Source organism: Hordeum vulgare, chromosome 3H (assembly GCF_904849725.1).
Source record: "Hordeum vulgare subsp. vulgare chromosome 3H, MorexV3_pseudomolecules_assembly, whole genome shotgun sequence".
Classification (NCBI taxonomy): Eukaryota; Viridiplantae; Streptophyta; class Magnoliopsida; order Poales; family Poaceae; genus Hordeum; species Hordeum vulgare.
The window spans coordinates 411,021,989-411,028,642 of NC_058520.1; the positions used below are offsets into that span (position 1 = coordinate 411,021,989).

The 6,654-nt window shown below is 39.4% G+C and overlaps 1 long non-coding RNA gene across 2 annotated transcripts; it reads right to left on the reverse strand.

The window, feature by feature from the left end:
• Nucleotides 1-4,764: 4,764 nt before the first annotated feature.
• LOC123440063 lies at nucleotides 4,765-6,417 on the reverse strand. 2 transcript variants are annotated; one of them, XR_006630268.1, is made up of 3 exons: nucleotides 6,342-6,417; nucleotides 6,170-6,266; nucleotides 4,765-5,038 (listed from the first exon to the last, which is right to left on the reverse strand). It is a non-coding gene; the product is annotated as an uncharacterized LOC123440063 (long non-coding RNA). The 2 variants fall into 2 exon arrangements; XR_006630269.1 differs by lacking the exon at nucleotides 4,765-5,038 and adding an exon at nucleotides 6,067-6,097.
• Between the last annotated feature and the right edge of the window lie 237 nt (nucleotides 6,418-6,654).

The following is a 6,654-nucleotide window of genomic DNA, read 5'->3' on the forward strand; positions in this document are numbered from 1 at the left end:
CTATCGGGATTGTCGACACGTGGGCGGCCTTTGCTGGATTAGTTTTACCTTTGACGAAATATCTTGTGCATCGGGATTCCGGTGATGCTTTGGGTCTTCTCAGAGTTGAGGTTTTCCACTAAGGAGTCACACGAGATCGCGAGTTTCATGATCGAGGATTTCTATGAGGCTTGTGGTAATTTGTGATGGACTAGTTGGAGCATCCATGCAAGGTTAAATCTTTCGGAAATCCGTGCCCGCGGTTATGTGGCAACGTGGAAACTTTGTTTAACATCCGGTTCTAGATAACTTGAAGTTAACTTAATTAAAACTTGCCTACTGAGTGCGTAACCGTGACTGTCTCTTTCTTCATCTCCTTCTCCGATCAAGGACACGGTGGGGTTATGTGTGACGTAAGTAGGTGTTCAGGATCATTCTTTGATCATTACTAGTTCACGCCCGTTATGCGTAGATCATCCCCCTCTTATTCTTGTACTCATAAGTTAGCCACCTCCAATAAATGCTTAGTCGCTTGCTGCAGCCTCACCACTTAACCATACCTCACCCATTAAGCTTTGCTAGTCTTGATACCTTTGGAAATGAGATTGCTGAGTCCTTGTGGCTCACAGATTACTACAACACCAGTTGCAGGTACAGGTAAAGTGATATTAAGACGAGAGCGCGATGATTGTTCATTTGGAGTTTCCTCTTCTTCTTCTTCATTGATCTAGGATGGGTTCCAGGCCGGCAACCTGGGATAGCATGGATGGACGTCGTTCTTTTGTTGTTTGTTTTCGTCTGTAGTCGGACCCTACTCTTCTTCATGATAATTGTTTATGCTGTTGAACTGACGTGACTCTAATGTAGCTTGTGGCGAGTGTAAGCCAATTCCATATACTCATATTTTCAGTACATGTACTTGTAACGTTATCCATTCTTGCAAAACGACGAGATGAGCTTCTATCCCTATCGAGGCCCTCGTGCCAAAATAAGGATAGGATCGCATCCTGGGCATTACAGTGCGGCTGCGTGCCACGACCTAATTGGGTACGGCTGCGTGCCATAACCTTTTCGGGTGCAGCTGCCTCTCTCCTCTCCACTATATATAGGAGGGAGGGAAGGGGTGGCACCCAAGAGGAGGAGTCCTCCTCCGATTGGAACTTGGAGGTGCTAGGGAGGAGTCCTCCTCCAATTAGGACTCCCTCCCCTCCTCAAACTTCGGCGCATAGGCCCATAGGGGATGGTGCACCACTTCTTGGGCCTATGTGGCCCCCTGGAGTGGGTTGCCCCTCCCGGTGAACCCCCGGAACCCATTCGTCACTTCCGGTAGTTTACCGATAGTGCCCGAAACCTTTCCGGAACTCATATACCTCTTTCCTATATATCAATCTTCGTCTCGGGACCATTCTGGAATTCCTTGTGACATCTAGGATCTCATCTGGGTCTCCGAACAACCTTAGGTCACCAACATACATAACTCGACTATACCGAAATGTCACCGAACCTTCAGTGTGCAGACCTTGTGGGTTCGAGAACTATGCAGACATGACCCGAGACACTCTCCGGTCAATAACCAATAGGAGGACTTGGATACCCATATTGGCCCCTACATGTTCTACGAAGATCTTCATCGCTTGAACCTATATGTCTAGGATTCAGTTAATCCCGTATGTTGTTCCCTTTGTCCATTAGTATGTTACTTGCCCAAGATCTGATCGTCGGTATCTCCATACCTAGTTCAATCTCATTACCAGCAAGTCTCTTTACTCATTCCGTAATACAAGATCCCATGACCAACTCTTTAGTCACATTGCTTGCAAGCTCATTGTGATGTTGTATTATCGAGTGGGCCCTTGAGATATCTCTCCGTCGTACAGAATGACAAATGCCATTTCTGACTCACGCCAACCCAACAGACACCTTCGGAGATACCTGTAGATCACCTTTATAGTCACCCAGTTACGTTGTGATGTTTGATACACACAAGGCATTCCTTCGGTGCCCGGGAGTTGCATGATCTCATGGTCATAGAAAGAGATACTTGACATGTAGAAAACAGTAGCAATAAACTGACACGATCACATGCTATGTTCATAGTTTGGGTATTGTCCATCACATCATTCTCCTAATGATGTGAACCCATTATCAAATGACAACTCATGTCTATGGTCAGGAAACCTTGACCATCTTTGATCAACGGGCTAGTCCATAGAGGCTCACTAGGGACAGTGTGTTGTCTACGTACCCACACATGTATTTGACTTTCCAACCATTACAATTATAGCATGGATAAAAAACGATTATCTTGAACAAGGAAATATAATAATAACTTATTTATTATTGCCTCTAGGGCATATTTCCAACAGTCTCCCACTTGCATTAGAGTCAATAATCTAGTTCACATCACTATGTGATTCACACCCAATAAGTTCTGGGGTTTATCATGTTTTGCTTGTGAGAGAGGTTTATTCGACGGGTATGAACCTTTTAGATACGTGTGTGATTTACAAATCTCTATGTCAACCTGTAGGTGTTGCTACCACGCTCCATTTGGAACTATTCCAAATGACCCATCCATTATACGAATATGGTTTGCTACTCACAGTCATCCAGACTGGTGTCAAAGATTGCATCAACGTAACCCTTTACAACGAATTTTTTTATCACCTCCATTATCAAGAAACATTTCCTTAGTCCTCAAGTTACTAAGGATAATTTTTACCATTGTCGAGTAATCCATTCATGGATCACTCTTGTACCCCTTGACAGATTCATGGCAAGGCACACCTCAGGTGCGGTACACAACATAGCATACTATAGAGCCTACGTCTATGGCATATGGGGTGACCATCGTCCTTTCTCTTTCTTCTGCTCTTGTCAATATTTGAGTGTTACTCGAATTCACAACTTACAACATAGCCAAGAACTCCTTCTTTGACTGATATATTTTTAAATCCTTCAAAATCTTGTCACGGTATGTATTCATTGAAAGTTTTACCAAGTGCTTTGATCTATCTCTATAGGTCTCGATGCTTAGTGTTCAAGTAGCTTAATCCAGGTTTTCCTTTGAAAACACCATTCAAACAACCCTATATGCTTTACAGAAATCCTACAACATTTCCGATCAACAATATGTCAACCACATACACTTATCACAAATTCTATGGTGCTCCCACTCACTTCCTTGGAAATAGAAGTTTCTCATAAACTTTGTATAAACCAAAAAACTTTGATCATCTCATCAAAGCGTACATTCAAACTCCAAGATGATTGCTCCAGCTCATAGAAGGATCATTGGAGCTTGCATACTTGTTAGCATCCTTAGGATCGACAAAACTTTTGGTTGTATCCCATACAAGCTTTCCTCAAGGAACTGTAGCGATGTGTTTTTTGGAAAATAATTTCCAGAAAACATGTCTCTATGTTTACCAGCCCCAGGATTGTTGTTAGCTGGTAGACACTTACTCGATACCACTACTACAGGAATTAGCTTTGGTAACACATCCTAGTAACACAATAAAAAATATGTTACTGCGTAAAAGCGTTGTAGCACAACACTTGTGTCCACAACTAAGTTGTAACACATTCTATGGGAAGTGTTACAAAGTTGTAACACATATTCCTCATGCGTCGAATGTGTTACGATGTTGTAACACATTATTTATGTCGGTCGAGGGAGTGTTACAAAAATGTAACACATATATGAGATGTGATGTTGTGTTACAAGTTTGTAACACATGTGAGCTACCTAGGTAAATGTTACCAACGTACTAAATATTGAATAGAGTTTTTCTTTGTTGCCATGAAAATACTTGTTGCAACATACATGCGATCAATTCTCAGGTCGATTCCATCGTAGTACACGACCTCTAGGTTAATAGTTACGGGCTTGCGTCATTCACATGTTAGCTACACAAAAGTTTAGGGGACATGTGTTTGCTTATGGACCGAATATATTAGGATAAAAACATTGGCGTAGCCTAGATACGAAATCCCATAGAAGGCACGACTTAAATAAAAAAAAAATTCATGTACGTAATTCTACTAAAATGAGATTATTTCCATGTATATGCATACATATGACCCTTTTTTCTAAGACTAGCTGAGAGAGAGGGAGAGAGGGAGAGAGAGATAATGTGTTTCTAATCTTGTAAAAAACATTCTCATCTTAATATAAAAGACGTGTAACTCTTTTGGCTATTCTAAAAAAATAATTTTTTGTGCTTTCATAATTTGCTAAAATTAAAAGATGTGCTAGCTTCTTTTAAGTAATTCTGGACTTAATTAATATTAATATGCTTTGACGATTTTATTGATCCGTTTATTCTCTTATAAAGCATAAAAGTATGTTGATGTCTTGTAATTAGGAAGTTTTTTTGATAAAAGATATTGTACGTTGACATGTTATATCTGTGACTTTTTTTATTAGTTGGACCACCTTAATCCACAATCATGGGTAAAACAAGAAAAAAATATGAGAAAGCTGAGTGTCGTTGGAAGAACTTTGAACTTTCAACTTAGTAAATGAGACTTCATTCCACGTTGAACTTTTATCTTGGCACATGAGAGTGCAAACTTTTAACCATCTAATCAAATCATCAACAAGAGAACTATATGTAGAGAAACTAAAACAAGAGAACTATATGTAGAGAAACTAAAACATTCACACTGCTTCAGGACAGATTCAGACTTTAACAAAAATAGCAACCTGTGATTGCAGAACATGATTTTTGAACACTACAAGAGTATACCAATATCGAACTATGAACCAAAGTACAAAATAAATTTCCAAACAAGTTGCGTTATCTTAATTATGAACTGTTGTTGATCAAAGTACAAAATGAAGTTCCAGATAAGCACGTGATGTCATAGCGAACCAAATTATCAAACATAAATATAAGAGTACACTAAGTTTTGACCAACACATAGTCTCACACATTAGTATATCGTCAAGCAAGTTTGTTAGCTACTCTGCACGAAGCCACCAAGCAGTTCTGTACCAACACAAAGCACACATGCCACCACCCCTCCATGCCTCCATGCAGCATGTAGTCGAAACCTGTAGCATGCAGCAAAAACATGAACAAGAAAATAAAAAACACTTTCTGCTACTTTTATCGCTAAAATTTCATATCTAACATGAAAGCGTCAATCCAAAATTAAATAAAGAATGCACAAAACATAATTTAAGAACATCAAGACTGAACAATACATTTTATTAGAGGTAACATATTTAGAAACATTAACACAATTCATTAATTTATGAATGGGTTGATCAGAAGTTCAAACAATCATACTGTTACTTTCATACAAGGATATTTCTAGAAGAAAATAATATACACGTCATCTTTATGACAAAAAATACAAGAGCATATTCGGAAAGCATAACTATATTACCTGAACATAGTGCATACCTTGTTGCTACTAACCTCAACTATTCTTCGGTGCTCGAAGCACTAGTAGCATCTACTATTGTCCCCTCAACGTCTGTTCTAACCCAGTGTTGGTCATTGTTCTTTCTTTTCAAAATCTCTCCAAGCTGTGAAACATGAAATGGCTGGTTTTCCATCTCCTCTTCCCATTCCAAGTTACCTAAGTCATATACATATCTAGGCTTTGGCAACTTCATTACCACAAACCAACCTGGATTCAATTCATCTTTCACACAGAACACTTGATTCGCCTGGTTAGGGAAAATAAAAGGCTCATGCTCAATCTTTTCTCCTTTGTGTATTTGATGTGAGAAATTGACAAGTGTGTAACCGTAATGGTCTTTTTTCATTCCTTTTTCTGAGAACACATTAACCCATTCACATCTAAACAACACCACTGAAAACTGTCCAGAGTAGTTTAGCTCGACAATATCAATTACCCTCCCATAGTACGTAACATCCTGTAGAACTGCATTAGCATCGCGTGTTGAATCATAACGAGATGTTTTTGCAGTTACCATGACTCCACTATTTTGTGTCTCTTTATCCAAGCGTTTAGGCCTAAAATGGTAGCCTCGGGAGTTGAAAGCGCAATATCTTTTGGCTGCATTAACTGGGCCCCGGGCCAACAATCTAATATCCTTTTCAATACTATCGACGCCATTTCCCTTCTCCAATTTCTTTATCTGAATATTTAGAATTTGATTAAAATTAAATGTAGTGATGTGTGTATAGTATATGCAGAATATGGCACTTACATGAGCTTGGAACCATTCGTGGAACTTATCGTTTTGAATCCTCTCAACAACATCAAGGTTTAAATTGCGTCCATTAGTTATCTCATCAGCATGAGCTCTGCAAAGTAGTTAACAAATAGAAGTAAAGTAGGGGAAAGGGTAACTAAGACAATTTAGAAGCATAAGATATTACCTAAGGTATGAGTTCACATCGGAGCAATTGAACAAGACATATCTATGTGCCTGTACTTTAACCACACCGCTCAGAACATAATTCCTAGGCCTTCCAAGTGGATTACCAGAATTAGGAAATAATCTTGATCCATCTGCAATATCATGATTCCCAACCAACTCCTCGTCATCTTTGTTCCTCGAAGCCAAGTTATGCTTGGTCTCAAAACCGATAATATATCTTGAACAAAATGTCATGCACTCATCTACCAAAAATGCTTCGGCGATAGATCCTTTAGGATGAGCTTTGTTACGGACATTCGACTTCAACTTAC